This window comes from Scyliorhinus torazame, chromosome 3 (genome assembly GCF_047496885.1).
Source record: "Scyliorhinus torazame isolate Kashiwa2021f chromosome 3, sScyTor2.1, whole genome shotgun sequence".
Taxonomy (NCBI): domain Eukaryota; kingdom Metazoa; phylum Chordata; class Chondrichthyes; order Carcharhiniformes; family Scyliorhinidae; genus Scyliorhinus; species Scyliorhinus torazame.
The window spans coordinates 298,191,187-298,214,189 of NC_092709.1; the positions used below are offsets into that span (position 1 = coordinate 298,191,187).

The window sequence follows — 23,003 nt, forward strand, 5'->3', positions numbered from 1 at the left end:
CCTACGACGCCTGGTGAAAAAGTCCACTGCCTTTGAATGGCAAGCAGCACATCAGGCAGAGTGGTTGGAGCTGAAAGCCAAGCTCACCATGGCACCTGTCTTGGCATTTTTCGACCCCGACAGGGAGACAAACATCTCAACAGATTCAGGCCAGGATGGCATCGGTGTGGTGCTGCTCCAACGCGATGATACTTCATCCTGGGCACCGGTGCCTACGCATCGAGGGCCATGACGCCCACCGAACCACGGTATGCGCAAATCGAGAAGGAATGCCTGGGTCTTCTCACTGGAATTCTCAAGTTTCTTGACTATATCTACGGCCTGCTGACATTCACTGTCGAGACGGATCATAGGCCTCTGATCCACATTATCCACAAGGACCTGAACGATATGACGCCTCGCTTGCAGAACATCCTCCTCAAACTCAGAAGGTACGACTTTGACTTGGTGTACATGCCTGGCAAGGAGCTCATCATCGCTGATGAATTGTCCCGCTCCATCACATTGCCTAGTGAACCTCTGGAAATCATCCGGCAGCTGTGTGCTAGCATCCTCCCGGCGTCTGATGAGAAGGTGGTTCGTATCCGCGAGGAGACAGCCGAAGACCCCCTCTTGCAGCGTGTCATGCAACACCTCGCCAATGGCTGGCAAAAAGGTCAGTGCCGTCAATTTTATAATGTAAAGGATGACCTGACGGTGATTGATGGTATCCTCCTCAAGCTGGACCGGACTGTCATTCCACTCAGTCTCCAGAGCTTGGTGCTCAGCTAAATCCATGAGGGACACCTGGGCGTCGAGAACTGCAGACACAGAGCCAGGCAGGCTTTCTACTGGCCTGTTATTAGCCAGGTCATCTCGAACATGGTCCTCAATTGTGCGACCTGTCAACGCTTCCAACCAGCGCAGAGCAAGGAGACGCTCCAGCAGCATGAAATCGAGACCTCCCCGTGGTTCAAGGTTGGCATCGACCTCTGGCGTGTGAATGGTTGTGACTACGTGTTGATTTTTGACTATTTCTCCAATTACCCTGAAGTCGTGAAGCTCTCAGACCTCACATCTTGGACCTTCATCAAGGCCTGTAAGGAGACGTTCTCCTGGCATGGTATCCCACTTACTGTCATGAGTGACAATGGCCCGTGCTTCAGCAGCCACGAGTGGTCTATGTTTGCCAAGTCAGACCATTTCAAACATGTCACTTCCAGCCCACATTATCCGCAGTCCAATGGGAAGGTTGAAAAAGGGGTGCACATTGTGAAACAACTTATCTGCGAGGCTGCGGATTCTGCTTCTGACATCTACCTCGCGCTGCTTGCCTACAGGCGACCCCACTGTCCACTGGCATGTCACCGGCTCGGCTCCTGATGAATAGGGACCTGCGGATGACACTTCCAGCCATACACTTGCCCAACCTGGATCACCTCCCTGTGCTGCAGAAGGTGCAGCAGCTCTGAAACCAGCAAAAGCAGGGCTATGATGCTCATGCCACCGATTTTCCCATGTTATCCTCGGCAGACACTGTCAGGATCAAGATATTGGATGGTGGCTGGTCTGCTCCAGCTGTCGTTGTTCGACAGGCTGCGCCCCGCTCGTATGTTGTACGTATGGCTGATGGTTCTGTTGTGCGACAAAACAGACAGGCACTGCGCAAGGTTGTCTGCCCGCAACTGCTTTCTTCTCCGTTTCCGTCCGTTGGTTTGCCACCTCCTGATACCTCGAACTACGAGGCCACCAGTCAGGCTTCCATCCCGCCTGTCAAGGTGCCGTCGTCCCCACCACCACCTCTCCGGCGGTCGACAAGGATCAGACGCAAGCCACAGAGACTGGACTTATGAGCATTTGTTTTGTTTGCTATGTTCTGTTTTCTTGCATTAGACAGCTGTCTTCACATGTAAATACGTTCACATATGCCACCGCTTGTACCTATGTTAGTATATGCCACAACGTGTAAATACATTCCCACATGCCAACAGAAAATACAAAAAAAAGGGGGGGAGATGTCACGATATGCAAACATGCAGATAATGATATACAGACGGGCAGCTAATGAACACAGAGAACAGGACATGACCAATGAGCAGGCAGGACACTCGGGTGTTATCTCACTAGAAAAGGCACGAGGCACTCACACTCCGCCTCTTTCCACTGATGAACATCTACAGAGTGAGTCAGTGTGTATGTACAGTATCACACCTCCAGCATGTGGCTAAGAGCTAGTCTGGTTCAGTCAGACAGAGTAACCATACTTAAGTTAGCAGAGAGTCAAGCTCATAGAGAACTGTGCTAACTGTGCTACTGGTTCAATAAATCAGATTGAACTAACTTCAAGGTCTGGAGTATCTTTTGGTCAAAGCTGCATCCAGTTGCAGCCTGTGTTATCCCAGAGTACATAACACATCAGTGTGGACCTATTATTTAAACCTATCCAAGGACTGAAAGTTGTTGAAACTGGCAGTCATTCTTGTGGTCCTTTTGATCTTTTCCAAAATCTTTATATCACCCACTGAATTCTAAAATGGATCTTACAAGTGATTAAGTAAGGTAGATAGAGTGATATTTTCTCTGGTGGGAAATACAGAAATAAAACAACAGCTTGTTAGATGTGAGCCACTTAGGAGTGAAATCTACATGGTCTACAGCTAATCCTAAATATACTGTGATACCAATTGGGTTTTCTTTAACAAGTAAAGCTGTACCACCGCCTTTCTGATCTATCCCACCCTTCCTGAAACATTTATATTTGAAGATGTAACTTTTGTTGATATATTCAGAAGCAGCAGGCAATTCAGGCAAAATAAATTCCTAACTTTTTATTTGTTTTCCCTCTTCCCACCCGCTTTGAAGCTGCTGAAATCTTGCTGGGTTATGATTCAATGGTCTCTAATCAGCCTTCAATACTCACCCAGTGATTGGTTTTACATGATTTAAATTTGGACCACAAAGTTTGAACTATGAGTGCTCATCAGCCATTTGATGGTGTAAAGTGTTAGAACCAATTACTGTATCATTCTCATCCCATACTTGCTCACCTCTCATACAGGGCCCAGTCGTTCATGTCTGAGAAACTGGCTGAAATATTTTTCTTCCCACTAACCCATTGCAGCTGTATAGCACCTTAGTTAGGCCACACTTGGAGTATCGTGTTCAATTCTGGTCGCCACATTACCAGAAGGATGTGGAGGCTTTAGAGAGGGTGCAGAAGAGATTTACCAGGATGTTGCCTGGTATGGAAGGCATTAGCTATGAGGAGCGGTTGAATAAACTCGGTTTGTTCTCACTGGAATGACGGAGGTTGAGGGGCGACCTGATAGAGGTCTACAAAATTATGGCGGGCATAGACAGAGTGGATAGTCAGAGGCTTTTCCCCAGGGTAGAGGGGTCAATTACTAGGGGGCATAGGTTTAAGGTGCGAGGGGCAAGGTTTAGAGGAGATGTACGAGGCAAGTTTTTTTTACACAGAGGGTAGTGGGTGCCTGGAACTCGCTGTCGGAGGAGATGGTGGAAGCAGGGACGACAGTGACATTTAAGGGGCATCTTGACAAATACATGAATAGGATGGGAATAGAGGGATACGGACCCAGGAAGTAGAAGATTGTAGTTTAGTTGGGCAGCATGGTCGGCACGGGCTTGGAGGGCCGAAGGGTGTGTTCCTGTGCTGTACTTTTCTTTGTTCTTTGTTGTTCATAGATACATAGGTCAATGATTGTGGGCAGTTATTGGCACGGTAGCACATTGGTTAGCACTGTTGCCACACAGCGGCAAGAGACCGGGTTCAATTCCGGCCTTGAGTGACTGTGTGGAGTTTGCACTTTCACCCCCTATCTGCGTGGGTTTCCACCGGGTGCTCCAGTTTCTTCCCATGGTCCAAGGATGTGCAGGTTAGGTGGATTGGCCATGCTGAATTGTCCCTTATGCAGGTTAGGTGGGGTTTTGAGAATGGGGCGAATGAGTGGGCGCAGGAAGGGTGTTCTTTCAGAGATTGGTGCAGACTCGATGGGCCAAATGGCCTCCATTTGCTCTGCAGGGGTTCTATGGTTCTAGTGTTCTTACTGAGTTGAAATAACTACTACCATCATGCTCCTGGGGCAGCAAATCCTGGTTTCACCACTATGGAAAGCACAGCTTCAGTATTGCAAAAGGAGTGTAAGAAAACTTGCACCTTTCACACCCTCAGGACATGCAATTACATTTAATACCAATGTTATAACCTGCCTGAATCCAAATGGCTGGGGACAATTGGTTGTCCCATGACCCCTCTGGGGAGTATGAGCTCCCCAATGAGGAGGGCAGGGCAATCATTAGTAGTTGCAGCTGTATAAATAGAGCTGGCCAGTGTGGTACCGGCTGGAGAAGGAAGCAGTGGTGAACTATGGCTGCGTACATATTGTTGTAAATAAAGTTGCTTTCTGTTTGACTCTACAAGCTCGTGCTGGATTCTTCATTGCCCTCACAAAAGCCAATTTATGATTAATGAAGTGTTGTCATTGTTCTTATGTAGGGAAAATTGACAGCTCATTTTTCACACTGCATGGCTTGCAAACAGCATGAGATAAATGAGACCAGTTAATCTATTTTTGTAAGGTTGGCTGTGGGATAAATGTTGGCCACGATACCAGAAAAATTGCTTTGCATTTTTAAAAATATTATGGAATTATTTGATGCTCAACTGAGCGGACGGACAAAGGCTCAAATTAATATTCCATCTAGAGTATAAACGCACTAGTAATTCAGCACTCCTTCAGCTCTGCACTGCATTCTTAATATTCTGTAGGACTTTATGCAAAGATCTGTGGCAAGGTAAAGCAATATCTATCAGTTTCAGTGGCATATGCCAGAGAGTAAACTTTGCATATCTGTGCCATACGTTTAAATAATGGACCGGATTTTGTAGTCACTGGTGAACCACAACTTGTGGAATTTATTTGTGCTCTTACGTGCAATTTGTGGTTATCAACCAGTCATAGCAGCCTTTAAAAGGGATCTGTGACCTGAACAGGACAAGCAACTGGATATCTCCTGAGACACGCAGCGTTTAAAGCAGTAAAACATGGCCAGAAAGCAAAATAAAGTGAGAATAAGAAAGATGGGATTAAAAGAGAGAGCTAAGAGATGGAAAGAGCAAATAAAGAAAAATTTCAATTCCTAAACAATCCCCAACAATATTTAAAATAGTTGTTTGATAGTACAGAGCTTGGGTATTGCTGAAAAAAGACATTTTGTCAAAACCTTTCGACTTGCATTCATCAGGGCAATCACAAGAATACCAATGTCAGGGGAAATAACAACTTGTACTCTATGAGAAGAGGGTGCTGATGAGCGGCAAATGGACCCCTGGTAGAGGTGTTGCCGTGGAGAATGCACCAGTTGATGATATGGACATCTGCCAAATATTGTTTGAAATTTAAACCAGGCAGCTTGACTATAATTGGTCAAGACATTGCCCTGCGGAATGAACCAGAGAATGGCTATCACAAATTTTGTTCAGCTGAAACAGCTGCAATAGGTATACAAATTCTTTCTGCCTGCAAAGAACAGGGTCCTGTGTGGTAATATATGTAACTTCCAGTACATGGCAATGCACCACATTGAGAGCCCGACTGGTAATCTTAAATTGGTTGACAGTGCAATGTTTAGCACATTGAGGATTACATAGCAAATGTTGTCCGATCGTGGGATCATATTTAATGTTGGACAGTGTATTTTGCATTTTGAAAGCATGGGCTGGTTGGGTGTGATCTGTATCTTAATCCATTTGGAACGGACATGCTATTTGATCCACCACTGATCCATCGCCTACATACCTAACATCACACTGACACTGAAATTCAGATAACACGTTATTCACTTGTGTGACAGCAGAACGTCTTTTTGGCTTGATGGCAGCATCCTGTTGCTGTGGTAATATGCATCACTGTATATACACAAGGGGTTAATGTAAATACACTACAACGAAGTAAACACTAGAGGGAGCACCGGAGATGTCATGATATGCAAACATGCAGCTAATGAACACTTAGAATAGGACACAACCAATGAGCAGTCAAGACACCCAGAGGTGGCATTACCACAAGGGGGCATTACACAACCCATATAGAAGGACAGGGCACACATGCTCTGTCTCTTTCCACAGACAGACATCTAGAGAGTACATCAGGGTTGATCAGAAGCATCACACCCAGCACGTGGCTTAGAGCAGACTGGTTCAGTTAGACTGAGTTACTACAGTTAGATTAGCAGGAGAGTCGAACTCCAGTAGGAGAATTGTGAACTGTTCAATAAATGTGTTAAACCTATCTCCGAGTCTGGACCTTCCTTTGTCAAAACATACATCAAGGAAGCAGCTTATGCTACACGAAGAAGCATAACACAACAGTTGCTACTATATAGCCGCAGCATGAAATAGCTAGCTTCACCTGTTGCTCAAATGTTTCAGATTGCCCTTCCAGGGTAATTCATCTAAGTGGGCACTTTTCAGGACTGAAAATGACGACTTTAGGCCTGTTCATGAGTTTGCGTGACATACAGCGTAAAATTACCTGATGAGGGTAGCCATTATCCAGCAGGATGTCTTTACTCCGCCTTATTTCACCATTAAGCTTGCATGGTGAGCAAATGGCTTCATCCTCATTTATGAGTTGCTGATAAAGCCAATGTTAAAGTATGGAACTGTAAGAATCCCAACGCATGTATTGAACACTGAAGGTAGGCGTGTGGGAGAACTTGATCGAGAACTCCCTGACATATTTCTCAACCGGTACTTCACTGCTCCATTTCAAAGATGAATTTGAGCACAGGAGAGAGGCCAATAAGACATGTGAGGAAATTATTACATGCTGATGTGAATTTAAACACATCAAAAGTATCATCCACATATCAGATATATGCAAGGGGTAGGAGGTTGGGTGTCATTTCACCGAAGACCTGTTTCTCCCGGAACCCAAGAAAGATATTTGCAAGACCTGGGCCTAGAGGGAATCCCATGGCAACGCAATCTATTTGGGTATACATGATTCCGTAAAAGCTGAGCTTAACTGCATGAGTTGCTGAGTTCATAAGCTCAATGTAACTCATTCCCACAATGGCGGCTTTTCTAGATTACCATGATAGTAGGGCTGTAGTGCATATATTCATGGCCTCCTTGAGTGAAACATTGGTGAATAGGCTAGCAATGCCAAACAAACACTTGGACACAGCATTACTATTGATCTGCAAATGTGAAAAAATTCTTCACCTTGTATCTGGAAACCTTGCTCAAAACTGGTTGCAATAATTTGCCCAACCATTTGCCAATTCATGCTGTGCGGAACCAGTAAATAAGATAGGGGGACATCTCTTGTTGTTGTTTCTTTTGATTGTCCTGATCAGTGCAAGATGAAAAGCACCAACAAAATTTCTTTTTTCAGCAATAATTCTCATACCAGCCTCCCCGAACAGGCGCCGGAATGTGGCGACTAAGGGCTTTTCACAGTAACTTCATTGAAGCCTACTTGTGACAATAAGCGATTATTATGATTATTAAAATCTGATGGAATGAGAACTCCATTCTTGTAAAACTAATTTTTAAGTGCAAGATAAGTTTTTTTGGAAGTAATTAAGACTTACCAAGCTATTAAAAATTAATTTGCACATGAATGGACAAGCCCTAACCTTGCCTGATATATTTTGTGGTAAGTACTGCAACTTACATTCCCTCATGTTTGAATGCCAAGCCTTTCAGTGAGACACCAGTGTGATGAAGCTTGTAGAGGAGCAGGAAAAATTGGACTGCAACCTTTTAATTTCTGCATTTAATTGCAGATACTAGAAATTGCAGTCCAATTTATTGCTTAACAACAATGAATAATGATAGAATCCATAGAATCCCTACAGTGCAGAAGGAGGTAATTCGGCCCATCGGGTCTGCACCGACCCTCTGCACTATCTTCCCACCTAATCTGCATATCTTTGGACTGCTGGGGGAAACTGGAGCACCCGGAGGAAACCCATGAAGATGTGGAGAGAACGTGTAAAATCCAAGGTTAGATCGAACCCGCTGCTAGCCACTGTGCCATCTAGCCTCACTGTCATTCTTGTCACAAAATCCAAACCAGTATTAAAAATACACTTAGATAAGCCTCCCGAGTGTCGATTAAGGACCCGGCGAATCCTGCACAATTTGTCATTGGAATCGACTGTGTTCCACGTGGCACTGGAACTAGCCCCTCAACGGTAACAGAATCAGTCCAGGCGCGGTGCCGGTTTTTCTGTCGTAAATATCCACGGATTCGGCGTTGGAGTCAATACTTAGTCTCAGAAATGGTGAATCCCACCCAGAATGTATTGAGGTGTATGCAAAGTTATCACCTTAATGAGAAGCATAGTTAACCAGTGGCTTACATTTCACCTTCTCATGAAGTCAGTTTACTCCCTTCCGCACGATACCCACTGCTTGCTGAAGTCTAGGTCTGAGGCGTTTAAGTCGGGCGACCCTGACCTATACAAGAAAGCTAGATATGATCGAAGGAAATCCATCAAAGATGCCAAAAGACAGTACCGGACCAAGCTCGAGTCCCAGGCTAGCCGACTATGGCAAGGTCTGCAAGACATAATGGGCTACAAGATGAAGACATGTAAAATCACCGGCTCCAATGCACCCCTCCCTGATGAGCTCAACGCATTCTATTCCCGCTTCGAGCAAGAGGTTAGCGAGAGCACGCCCTCCACCCTGGAAGCCTCGGATGAACTTGTATCCAAGATGACCATTGCAGATGTCAGAGCAGCATTCTCGAAGGTCAATCCACGGTAAGCCACTGGCCCGGATAGGGTACCCGGACAAGCACTCAGGTCTTGCCCGGATCAGCTGGCGGGGGTATTCGCAAACATCTTCAACCTCTCTTTACAACAATCTGAGGTCCCTATCTGCTTCAAGAAGACGACCATCATCCCTGTACCAAACAAAAGCCAAGCAGCGTGCTTTAATGACTGTCGTCCAGTGGCTCTGACATCCATCATTATGAAGTGCTGCGAAAGGTTAGTCATGACACGAATCAACTCCAGCCTCACGGATTGCCTTGATCCACTACAGTTCGCCTACCGCTGCAACAGGTCCACAGCAGCCGCCATCTCCCTGGCCCTGCACTCAACACTGGAACACCTAGATAACAAATGGCACCACGGCTGGCTCTGATGTTCAGAAGGGAGGGTCAAAGCGCAGAAGAGTAATAGTAATAGGGAACTCTATAGTCAGGGGCACAGATAGGCGCTTCTGTGGACGTGAAAGAGACTCCAGGATGGTATGTTGCCTCCCTGGTGCCAGGGTCCAGGATGTCTCCGAACGGGTAGAGGGCATCCTGAAGGGGGAGGGCAAACAGGCAGAGGTCGTTGTACATATTGGTACTAACGACATAGGCAGGAAGGGGCATGAGGTCCTGCAGCAGGAGTTCAGGGAGCTAGGCAGAAAGTTAAAAGACAGGACCTCGAGGGTTGTAATCTCGGGATTACTCCCTGTGCCACGTGCCAGTGAGGCTAGAAATAGGAAGATAGAGCAGCTAAACACGTGGCTAAACAGCTGGTGTAGGAGGGAGGGTTTCCATTATCTGTACCACTGGGAGCTCTTCCGGGGCAGGTGTGACCTGTATAAGAAGGACGGGTTGCATCTAAACCGGAGAGGCATAAATATCCTGGCCGCAAGGTTTGCTAGTGCCACACGGGAGGGTTTAAACTAGTATGGCAGGGGGGTGGGCACGGGAGCAATAGGTCAGAAGGTGAGAGCATTGAGGGAGAACTAGGGAATAGGGACAGTGTGGCTCTGAGGCAGAGCAGACAGGGAGAAGTTGCTGAACGCAGCGGGTCTGGTGGCCTGAAGTGCATATGTTTTAATGCAAGGAGCATTACGGGTAAGGCAGATGAACTTAGAGCTTGGATTAGTACTTGGAACTATGATGTTGTTGCCATTACAGAGACCTGGTTGAGGGAAGGGCAGGATTGGCAGCTAAACGTTCCAGGATTTAGATGTTTCAGGCGGGATAGAGGGGAATGTAAAAGGGGAGGTGGAGTTGCGCTACTTGTTCGGGAGAATATCACAGCTGTACTGCAAGAGGACATCTCAGAGGGCAGTGAGGCTACATGGGTAGAGATCAGGAATAAGAAGGGTGCAGTCACAATGTTGGGGGTATACTACAGGCCTCCCAACAGCCAGCGGGAGATAGAGGAGCAGATAGGTAGACAGATTTTGGAAAAGAGTAAAAACAACAGGGTTGTGGTGATGGGAGACTTCAACTTCCCCAATATTGACTGGGACTCACTTAGTGCCAGGGGCTTAGACGGGGCGGAGTTTGTAAGGAGCATCCAGGAGGGCTTCTTAAAACAATATGTAGACAGTCCAACTAGGGAAGGGGCGGCACTGGACCTGGTATTGGGGAATGAGCCCGGCCAGGTGGTAGATGTTTCAGTACGGGAGCATTTCGGTAACAGTGACCACAATTCAGTAAGTTTTAAAGTACTGGTGGACAAGGATAAGAGTGGTCCGAGGATGAATGTGCTAAATTGGGGGAAGGCTAATTATAACAATATTATGCGGGAACTGAAGAACATAGATTGGGGGCGGATGTTTGAGGGCAAATCAACATCTGACATGTGAGAGGCTTTCAACTGGCAGTTGAAAGGAATACAGGACCGGCATGTTCCTGTGAGGAAGAAAGATAAATACGGCAATTTTCGGGAACCTTGGATGACGAGTGATATTGTAGGCCTCGTCAAAAAGAAAAAGGAGGCATTTGTCAGGGCTAAAAGGCTGGGAACAGACGAAGCCTGCGTGGAATATAAGGAAAGTAGGAAGGAACTTAAGCAAGGAGTCAGGAGGGCTAGAAGGGGTCACGAAAAGTCATTGGCAAATAGGGTTAAGGAAAATCCCAAGGCTTTTTACACGTACATAAAAAGCAAGAGGGTAGCCAGGGAAAGGGTTGGCCCACTGAAGGATAGGCAAGGGAATCTATGTGTGGAGCCAAAGGAAATGGGCGAGGTACTAAATGAATACTTTGCCTCAGTATTCACCAAAGAGAAGGAATTGGTAATTGTTGAGTCTGGAGAAGGGGGTGTAGATAGCCTGGGTCACATTGTGATCCAAAAAGACGAGGTGTTGGGTGTCTAAAAGAATATTAAGGTAGATAAGTCCCCAGGGCCTGATGGGATCTACCCCAGAATACTGAAGGAGGCTGGAGAGCAAATTGCTGAGGCCTTGACAGAAATCTTTGGATCCTCGCTGTCTTCAGGGGATGTCCCGGAGGACTGGGGAATAGCCAATGTTGTTCCTCTGTTTAAGAAGGGTAGCAAGGATAATCCCGGGAACTACAGGCCGGTGAGCCTTACTTCAGTGGTAGGGAAATTACTGGAGAGAATTCTTCGAGACAGGATCTACTCCCATTTGGAAGCAAATGGACGTATTAGTGAGAGGCAGCACGGTTTTGTGAAGGGGAGGTCGTGTCTCACTAACTTGATAGAGTTTTTCGAGGAGGTCACTAAGATGATTGATGCAGGTAGGGCAGTAGATGTTGTCTATATGGACTTCAGTAAGGCCTTTGACAAGGTCCCTCATGGTAGACTATTACAAAAGGTGAAGTCACACGGGATCAGGGGTGAGCTGGCAAGGTGGATACAGAACTGGCTAGGCCATAGAAGGCAGAGAGTAGCAATGGAGGGATGCTTTTCTAATTGGAGGGCTGTGACCAGTGGTGTTCCACAGGGATCAGTGCTGGGACCTTTGCTCTTTGTAGTATATATAAATGATTTGGAGGAAAATGTAACTGGTCTGATTAGTAAGTTTGCAGACGACACAAAGTTTGGTGGAATTGCGGATAGCGATGAGGACTGTCGGAGGATACAGCAGGATTTAGATTGTCTGGAGACTTGGGCGGAGAGATGGCAGATGGAGTTTAATCCGGACAAATGTGAGGTAATGCATTTTGGAAGGTCTAATGCAGGTAGGGAATATACAGTGAATGGTAGAACCCTCAAGAGTATTGAAAGTCAAAGAGATCTAGGAGTACAGGTCCACAGGTCATTGAAAGGGGCAACACAGGTGGAGCAGGTAGTCAAGAAGGCATACGGCATGCTTGCCTTCATTGGCCGGGGCATTGAGTATAAGAATTGGCAAGTCATGTTGCAGCTGTATAGAACCTTAGTTAGGCCACACTTGGAGTATAGTGTTCAATTCTGGTCGCCACACTACCAGAAGGATGTGGAGGCTTTAGAGAGGGTGCAGAAGAGATTTACCAGAATGTTGCCTGGTATGGAGGGCATTAGCTATGAGGAGCGGTTGAATAAACTCAGTTTGTTCTCACTGGAACGAAGGAGGTTGAGGGAAGACCTGATAGAGGTATACAAAATTATGAGGGGCATAGACAGAGTGGATAGTCAGAGGCTTTTCCCCAGGGTAGAGGGGTCAATTACTAGGGGGCATAGGTTTAAGGTGAGAGGGGCAAGGTTTAGAGTAGATGTACGAGGCAAGTTTTTTACGCAGAGGGTAGTGGGTGCCTGGAACTCGCTTCCGGAGGAGGTAGTGGAAGCAGGGACGATAGGGACATTTAAGGGCATCTTGACAAATACATGAATAGGATGGGAATAGAAGGATACGGACCCAGGAAGTGTAGAAGATTGTAGTTTAGTTGGGCAGCATGGTCGGCACGGGCTTGGAGGGCCGAAGGGCCTGTTCCTGTGCTGTACATTTCTTTGTTCTTTGTTGTTCTTTGACTACAGCCCAGCCTTCAACACTATTATTCCGACAAAACTCATCACCAAACTCCGTGGCCTGGGCCTCGGCTCCTCCCTCTGTGACTGGATCCTGAACTTCACAACCCACAGACCACAGTCAGTAAGGATAGACAACAACACTTCCTCCACAATCATCCTCAACACCGGTGCCCCACAACACTGTGGCCTCAGCCCCCTACTATACTCTTTATACACCTATGACTGTGTGGCTAAATTCTCCTCCAACTCGATTCTCAAATTTGCTGATGACACCACCACAGTGGGTCGAATTTCAAACAATGACGAGACAGAGTACAGGAATGAAATAGAGAATCTGGTGAACTGGTGCGACGACAATAATCTCTCCCTCAATGTCAACAAAACGAAGGAGATTATCATTGACTTCAAGAAGCGTAGAGGAGAACATGCCCCTGTCTACATCAATGGGAACGAAGTAGAAAAGGTCGAGAGCTTCAGGTTTTTAGGTTTCCAGATTACCAACAACCTGTCCTGGTCTCCCCATGCCGACAATATAGTTAAGAAAGCCCACCAACGACTACTTTCTCAGAAGACTAAGGAAATTTGGCGTGTCAACTACGACTCTCACCAGCTTTTACAGATGCACCATTGAAAGCATTCTTTCTGGTTGTATCACAGCTTGGTATGGTTCCTGCTCTGCCCAAGACCGCAGGAAACTACAAAAGGTCATGAATGTAGCCCAGTCCATCACACAAACCAGCCTCCCATCCATTGACTCTTATCTATAATTCCCGCTGCCTCGGAAAGGCAACCAGCATAATTAAGGATCCCACGCACCCTGGTCATACTCTCTTCCACCTTCTTCCGTAAGGAAAAAGATACAAAAGTTTGAGGTCACGTACCAACCGACTCAGGAACAGCTTCTTCCCTGCTGCCATCAGACTTTTGAATGGACCTACCTTTGGAAGCACGGTAGCGCAAGTGATTAGCACTGTGGCTTCACGGCGCCGGGGTCCCGGGTTCGATTCCCTGCTGGGTCGCTGTCTGTGCGGAGTCTGCGCATTCTCCCCGTGTCTGCATGGGTTTCCTCCCACGGTCCAAAGACGTGCAGGTTTGGTGGATTGGCCATGATAAATTGCCCTTAGTGACCAAAAAAGTTTAGATGGGGTTATCGGGTTACAGGGATAAGGTGGAAGTGAGTGCTTAAGTGGGTCGGTGCAGACTCGATGGGCCGAATGGCCTCCTTCTGCGCTGTATGTTCTATGTTCTATAAGATGTAGTGTATAATGGAAAGTATTGCTAAATTTACATTTTTCAGGTGATTCAGATAGCACACATCACAACGTTATACCATGGACTGCGGAAACTAGTGACTTTGGCAGTCCATGTCCTGCCATTTGTGGGAAAGAGGATGAAAGTCTTGTGATGGATATTGAAGTCCCCATCCAGAGTACATTCTGTGCCCTTGCCACCCTCAGTGCTTCTTCCAAGTGGTATCATGGAGGAGTACTGATTCATCAATTGAGATAGGGGGGTGGGGGGAGGAAAAGAGAAATGGTGTGGTGGCATTAGGTTGTAATCAAGGAGATATCCTTGCCGATGTTTGACGTGATACCATGAGACATCATGGAGTGGAGTCAATATTGAAGGCTCCCATGACAGCACCCTCCTGATTGTATACCACTATGCTGCCATCTCTGGTGGGTTTGCCCTGCATGTAGGACAGGGTCTATCCAGGATGGTGGTGACTGGGACATTGTACGGTATGATTGTGTGTCAATATAAGACATTTAAAACTGAAAATTGATATTGCCTAGTTACTATTTGTTGAATTACATCATTTATTTTTTAAAATTCAACTTGGGGGTATCCTTTCTTGGCCTATCAACTTGGTTCCTCAAGTTTTATTATTGCACTACCTATGTGGAATTTGGTTACGTAGATCAGATCTGTATACAGTCTACTGTCATCCATTCTCCAGGCTTGTACTTGAAGAATGACTACTTGGGGGTAGGGTGGTGTAGTAGCACAGTGGTTAGCACTGTGGATTACCAGTGCCAGGGACCCAGGTTCGATTCCCGGCTTGGGTCACTGTCTGTGCGGGGTCTGCACGTTCACCTCTTGTCGGCAAGAGTTTCCTCTGGGTGCTCCAGTTTCCTCCCACAACTCCTGAAAGACGTGCTTCGGTGAATTGGACATTCTGAATTATCTCAGTGTACCCAAACAGGTGCCGTGGTGTGGCGGCTGGAGTATTTTTACAGTAACTTAATTGCAGTGTTAATGCAAGCCTACTTGTGACATTAATAAATATTATTATTATTCATCAAAAGTAGAACCAAATTCCAGCATAAATTAGTGGCTCCGTGAAACGAGCAGATGAAATGGGAGGGGGTGTCTACTTCAGGATGACTACTAGCCATTCATGGTACTTGCCGGAGATCGTTTCCCCTTTTGTCCTCTAATTTCCCCCCCAAAACTTCTGATCTCCTCTGCCCATGTGACCTATGCTCAATTGGCAAATTACTATCTGGCTATTGTAGTGCGTTCAGATAAGAATTGCTCAAGTAATAGGCGGCATGGTGGCACAGTGGCTAGCACTGCTGTCTCACAGCACCAGGGACTCTGATTTAATTCCTGCGTCGGTTGACTCTGGTGGAGTTTGCACTTTCTCCCCGTGTCTGCGTGGGTTTCCTCTGGGTGCTCAGGTTTCCTCCCACAGTCCAAAGATGTGCAGGTTAGACGGATTGTCCATGCTACATTGCCCCTTAGTGTCCAAACGTTGGGTGGGGTTATGAGTATCGGGTGGAGGCATGGGCTTAAGTAGGGTGCTCTTTCAAAGGGCCGGCGCATACTCGATGGGCTGAATGGCCTCCTTCACTGTAAATTCTATGTAAGGCAAAGCAGTTTTCCTCTCCCGCTTACCTGTGGTAGAATTGATCATCATGTGCAGATGCATTTAAACTGATATTCTACTGAGTTATTATTTGATGTTTTATTTTATTTTGCCATTGACGGACAGGAAAATTATTATTATAATTGTGTATTCTGCAGTTATTTGCAGAGTTCTTAGAAAGAAGGTTGAATACATTTTGAGCCGTAGCAACGTATTTAATTTTAAAACAAAATTTGGAGTTATACTTTCAGGGAAACACTCCAGATTCCAGGCAGTAGTTGATTCATTGAAGTATTCCGAGGTCAAGTAAAGTCTAAATGCTCTCAGGAGCTAAGATTATAGCGGGTGTAGGCCATGGTTCCAATAAATTGAATAAAAATCAGCATTATTTGCCGATAGTTTTGGAATCCTAACATATCCATCATTAACTGTATGATATATACCTCAGAAACATAGACTACTTCTATTAAAATATGCCTTAGAAACTACAGGGCATAGGACTATTGTGATTATAACTGCCTTTAGATTCATTGTTCCAGGAATTGCTGTGAGGCATTTGTGTAAATACTTGTGGTTTGAGAGCCTGTATGGGTGTGTAGTATAGCCATATAGTAAATAAACTTATATCAACAAGCATTTTAATGCAGTTTGGAGCACTCCAGTTATTTTAATAACTTCTACTTTACAAATGTATAGTTTTAGGCAAGAAATAAAAAGATGACACACAGACAGGCAATGAGGAGTGCTGTCAAACCCTATGAATTAAATATTTAGTCATGAGTCAGTTACATACCTGAAATATGGGCTGCTGCCAAAAGTTACACATAGTTAAAATAAGTAAGTTGCTTCCAAAACATAGGTTACATGGGAGTGGTCTATCTGCGTTTTTAAATTCATGTTCACTCCTCTATTACTGCTGAAGCGGTTACTTAGTTAACCATCTCCTTCAGTTATCAATTAGGCACTGAGTTACATCCTCTGGTAAATAAGGCAAGGTGTGCTCTATCAAAAGTAGGTCAATAATAAGTGCTTTGTGCATTTATCTGACTACTATGCATGTGTTTGATCTATCCATTGACTCTATCTACACCTCCCACTGCCTGGGGAAAGCGGGCAGCATAATGAAAGACCCCTCTCACCCGGCTTACTCACTCTTCCAACTTCTTCCACCGGGTAGGAGATGCAGAAGTCTGAGAACACGCACAAACAAATTCAAAAACAGCTTCTTCCCCGCTGTCACCATACTCCTAAACGACCCTCTTATGGACTGACCTGATTAATACTACACTCCTGTTTGCTTCACCTGATGCCGGTGTCTATATATTTACATTGTATACCTTGTGTGGCCTTATTATTTTCTTTTCTTTTCATGTACTAAATGATCTGTTTGAGCTGCTCGTAGAAAAATACTTTTCACTGTGTTATGGGCCAGGGTTTAGAGAACCCCAAAGTGTATCATTTCCTTGGAGTTCACCTGACCCTCAACTTTTACTAGATTGTGGTATGGGGAGCACACGGCCCACTCTACAGGTGTAGAGCAGAAATGGAAAAGTATTTTTTAATGCAAAACAATGTTTATTCTATGAACTCAAGTTAACCTTTTTAAAAAGTACAGTGAACATCTTAGCAACTATTAATTCAAATACAACCCCAAAAGAATACAATACTAAATAATCCTTTAAACTTTCCTTTTAACATCCATAAGGCTTAAAACACCTTTTACCAGAAGCACATCAGGTTAAAGTCACTACTGTTATTAGTTTTAAATCACCAGGATCGATTTACAGTCTTTAGATTACAGAGAGACACTCTAATGCACCTTCTGGCTGTGACTGCAACTATCCAGCTCTGAAAACGAAACTAAAACACACCCTGCGGCAAACAGCCTAAAACGAAAGTAAAAAGCTGACAGACAGCCCAGCTCCACCCACACTCTTAGATCACTGATAAACACCCATTTCTTAAAGGTACATTTCCTAAACACCCATTTCTTAAAGGTACTCTTACATGACACCTCCCCTCAAGAAAAAAAAATAAACAATCAACTTCAAGATGGTTTGATTTTTCACCTTTTCACTATCCTTGAACAAATGCACACAGTAAATATACTTTTTCGTTTCAAAAAACAACACAAGCAAACAGGTATAATAATATAGTCCATTTTTTTTTTCGTTTTTCTTCCCCCAACTGAAATCCTTCTCGATTGACAGTCTCTTTGAACAAGAACGTCTCTGCACGATCCGTCCATTTCTCTACGCCTCAGCATTTCTCTTTAAAGTCAGATACTTTAATTCAATCTGATCACAGAGTCCCTTGTAATTCTCCAACACAGGAGCATTGGTTATCACAGCTTCCAGGAAGTCAAATGCCTGTTGAAACTCTGCTGTTCACTGAAATTTTTGACGTTTCTTCAGCAAGTCCATCAGTGGAGCAATCACGCTACAAACCTTTTGCACAAATGTTCGATCAAATCCACTCATGCCAAGAAATTGCATTATTTCCCTTCGTCTTGAGGGTATCGGAAATTCCTCTAGGAAAGTGACTTGGGCTTTTCCAAATTCACTTTTGGCTAGGTTTATCACCAAACCCGCCTCCTGAAGTCGATCGAATAACCCGATCAGATGTTTCAAATGTTCTGTCCATGTCTAGCTGAAAATTACCAGTTCGTCGATGTATACCGCACAATCAGGTAATCCTGAAACAATGTTATTAGTTAACTGTTGAAATGTGGCTAGGGCGTTTTTCATGCCAAATGGCATAACTTTGAATTGGTATATACCATCTGGAGTCACAAAAGCTGAAATCTCCTTCGCCCTTTCGGATAAAGGTACCTGCCAGTAACCTTTAAGTAAATCCAGTTTGGAAATAAAAACTGATTGTACCACTTTCTCAATGCAATCCTCCAAACGTGGGATAGCATAAGAGTCCGTCCTTGTAACTGCATTAACCTTTCTATAGTCCGCACACAACCATTGGGTACCGTCTGGTTTAGGTACCATCACTATGGGTGAGCTCCATTGGCTGCAACCCACTTCAATTATGCCATTTTTAAGCATACTCTCAATCTCTTTGTTAACCTGTGCCAATTTTAAAGGGTTAAGTCTGTATGGATGTTGTTTGATTGGAACAGCATTTCCCACATCTACATCATGTATAGCCATTTTAGTACTTCCCAATTTATCTCCACAAATATGCCCATGTGATATCAATAACTCTTTCAGGTCAGTCCGTTTTTCCTCTGGAAGGTAACTCAACAATTTATCCCAATTTTTAAGAACATCCTCGTTTTCCAATTTAATTTGAGGCATGTCACATTCACAGTCATCTGGATTTGGTTCGTCACTTTGAGTTAGAATCATGAAAACCTCCTCCTTTTTCTCTCCTTCCCTTTCAAAGTAGCTTTTAAGCATATTCACATGATGCACTCGGTGAGTTTTCCTTCTATCCGGAGTTTTTAACCACATAATTCACCTCACTTAATTTCCTTTCAATCTGATACGGTCCACAAAACCTTGCTTTTACAGGTTCACCTACCACTGGTAGCAACACTAAAACTTTACCTCCACTGGCAAAACTACGAACTTTGGATTTCTTGTCCGCTACCCGTTTCATCACATTTTGTTGAACTTTCAAATGTTGTCTAGCCAATTCACCTGCTCTATTTAATCGTTCCCTAAAATTTGACACTTGATCCAATAATGTAAGTTCTGATTTCTCACTCACAAATTTTTCATTAATCAATTTAAGTCGTCCTCTTACCTCATGACCAAAGATTAGTTCAAAAGGACTAAATTTGGTTGACTCATTAGGTGCATCCCTAATTGCAAACAGTACGAATGGAATTCCTTTATCCCAATCCTCTGGATAATCGTGACAATAAGCCCTCAACATTGTCTTTCGTGTCTGATGCCACCTTTCTAACGCTCCCTGCGATTCTGGATGGTACGCAGTTGATTTAAATTGTTTTATTCCTGAGCTATCCATAACTTCTTTGAATAACCTTGAGGTAAAATTTGATCCTTGATCCGATTGTATTTCTGCGGGTAGTCCATATCTAGTAAAGAATTTAAGTAACTCCTCCACAATCTTTGTAGCTGTAATATTACGTACTCGAATGGCCTCTGGAAACCTAGTAGACACATCCATTATCGTCAAAAGATATTGATTCCCACTTTTTGTTTTAGGAAGCGGTCCTACGCAATCAATTAGGACCCTTGTAAAAAGTTCCTCAAATGCTGGAATGGGTATTAAGGGCGCTGGTTTTATCACTGCTTGAGGTTTCCCTATCACTTGACATGTGTGACATGATTGACAAAAATTTAACTACATCTTTATATAGTCCAGGCCAATAAACATGTTTCTGGATTTTAGCTTGAGTTTTCCTTATTCCCAAATGACCTCCCACTGGTACCTCATGTGCAACTCGCAACACCTATACCCTACCGGCAATACTACTTGATGAACTTCTGCCCACTTTTCATCCGCCTGCATATGTAACGGTCTCCATTTTCTCATCAAGACATTACTTTTGCGGTAATAACACTCTGGTATACACGCAGATTGCTCTTCCGTGTATGCTTTCTGATACATCTGTTTTATTTCTACATCTTTCTGTTGTATCTCCGCCAATTTTCCTGAACTTAAAATATCCGCCTCATCCTCCACCTGTTCTTTTTCTTTTTCAACCATCTGATCAAAAATCGTTTCTGATAATTACATTTCCACTTCATCTTCACTCTTTGATTTCTCCTCTTGTCTTAACCTGTGACTTTGCGACCTTGTTACTACACAATCCGGAAAAGTCCCAGGATATTTGTCCTTCAACACTTCAATTGTCTGATTTTCCACTGGTTTATCAACCACAGTAGGCATCACTCCCACCTGCGATCCAGCTATATCATTACCCAAGATAAACTGTATTCCTGGACTCCTGGATAGTTTCTCTATTACTCCTACTACCACTTCACCACTCTTCACTGGACTTTCCAACCTTACCTTATATAATTGAACACTACTCCTCTCACGCTGAATTCCACATATTACCACCTTTTCTGGCAATATTCTTCCCAGACTACATAACTCCTCATCTCTTCCCATTAAAGATTGACTAGCTCCCGTATCTCTTAAAATTGTGACTTCTTTACCTACTCCTCCTGATACACATGAGTAAACTTTACTCACACAAGTAAATTCTTTAAAGAGATCTGGCACCTTATCAATCAACCCTTGATCTGGCTGTACATTCTTTTGCACCTCCTTCGCTTCACTTGGGCACTTTTACCTCTTTAACGAGCCCCACTGTCTTATCCTGTTTTACCACATCAGCCTTCATAGTGCTTTTCTTCACCCACCAACACTGTTACTTGACATGGCCTAGTTTATTACAGTGAAAACATTTGAAACTTTTCATGTCTCTTCCACCCTCCTGGATTTCTTTTTTAATCTGAGGTACACTCTCTTTATTGTCTCCCATCAGATCACCTTTACCGTTACCACGCGAGTATTTCTCATGTCCCCACTTTCTATCCCTCACAGGCTGAAACTGATGTCGGAAACCAGGTTTTGATTTATGAACTAATTCATAATCATCTGCCATTTCTGCTGCTAATCTCGCAGTTTTAAACCTCTGCTCTTCCACATGAATTCTCACTACATCTGGAATTGAATTTGTAAACTCGTCCAAAAGTATAATTTCTCTGAGAGAACAAAGAAAATTACAGCACAGGAACAGGCCCTTCGGCTCTCCCACCCTGCGCCGATCCAGATCCTTTATCTAAACCTGTCTTCTATTTTCCAAGGATCTACTTCCCTCTGTTCCCCGCACGTTCATATATCTGTCTAGATGCATCTTAAATGACGCTTTCGTGCCCGCCTCTACCACCTCCGCTGGCAAAGCGTTCCAGACACCCACCACCCTCTGCGTAAAAAACTTTCCACGCACATCTCCCTTAAACTTTCCCCCTCTCACCTTGAAATCGTGACCCCTTGTAATTGACACCCCCACTCTTGGAAAAAGCTTGTTGCTATCCACCCTGATTATACCTCTCATAATTTTGTAGACCTCAATCAGGTCCCCCCTCAACCTCCGTCTTTCCAACGAAAGCAATCCTAATCTACTCAACCTTTCTTCATATCTAGCACCCTCCATACCAGGCAACATCCTGGTGAACCTCCTCTGCACCCTCTCTAAAGCATCCACATCCTTCTGGTAATGTGGCGACCAGAACTGCACGCAGTATTCCAAATGTGTTCTAACCAAGTCCTATACAACTGTAACATGACCTGCCTACTCTTGTACTCAATACCCCGTCCGATGAAGGCAAGCATGCTGTATGCCTTCTTTTTTTTTTTTAAACCTTTTCTGAGTTACAAAGGCAGGGTTCAGAGTGTGGGTCAGGGGCGAACCCCTAATCCAGCTCCTCGCCCGCTCCAAAAAACCAATTCAAATTGAATCCAAATCATGGTCCCCACAAGAGAGACACACCAGATCTGAACCAAAGGCTCAATCTACATACACTTGATCTTAGCCAAGAGGCCGAGAAGCGATGCTGTATGCCTTCTTGACCACTCTATCGACCTGCGTTGCCACCTTCAGGGTACAATGGACCTGAACTCCCAGATCTTTCTGTACATCAATTTTCCCCAGGACTCTTCCATTGACCGTATAGTCCGCTCTTGAATTAGATCTTCCAAACTGCATCACCTCGCATTTGGCTGGATTGAACTCCATCTGCCATTTCTCTGCCCAACTCTCCAATCTATCTATATTTTGCTGTATTCTCTGACAGTCCTCCTCGCTATCTACAACTCCACCAATCTTAGTATCATCTGCAAACTTGCTAATCAGACCACCTATACCTTCGTCCAGATCATTTATGTATATCACAAACAGCAGTGGTCCGAGCACGGATCCCTGTGGAACACCACTAGTCACCTTTCTCCATTTTGAGACACTCCCTTCCACCACTACTCTCTGTCTCCTGTTGCCCAGCCAGTTCTTTATCCATCTAGCTAGTACACCCTGAGCGCCATACGACTTCACTTTTTCCATCAACCTGCCGTGGGAAACTTTATCAAACGCCTTACTGAAGTCCAAGTATATGACATCTACAGCCCTTCCCTCATCAATTAACGTTGTCACTTCCTCAAAGAATTCTATTAGGTTTGTAAGACATGACCTTCCCTGCACAAAACCATGTTGCCTATCACTGATAAGTCTATTTTCTTCCAAATGTGAATAGATCCTATCCCTCAGTATCTTCTCCAACAGTTTGCCTACCACTGACGTCAAGCTCACAGGTCTATAATTCCCTGGATTATCCCTGTTACCCTTCTTAAACAAATGGACAACTTTAGCAATTCTCCAGTCCTCTGGGACCTCACCCGTGCTCAAGGATGCTGCAAAGAT

General features: G+C 44.5%; 1 protein-coding gene and 1 pseudogene across 3 annotated transcripts in view; one reads left to right on the top strand and one right to left on the bottom strand.

Moving 5' to 3' along the window:
* The window catches only part of dym (dymeclin), a 782,339-nt gene that overhangs the window by 652,165 nt on the left and 107,171 nt on the right, over positions 1-23,003 (top strand). The gene's annotated exons all lie outside the window — the stretch shown is intronic.
* On the bottom strand, positions 21,940-22,142 carry LOC140409693 (U2 spliceosomal RNA; annotated as a pseudogene).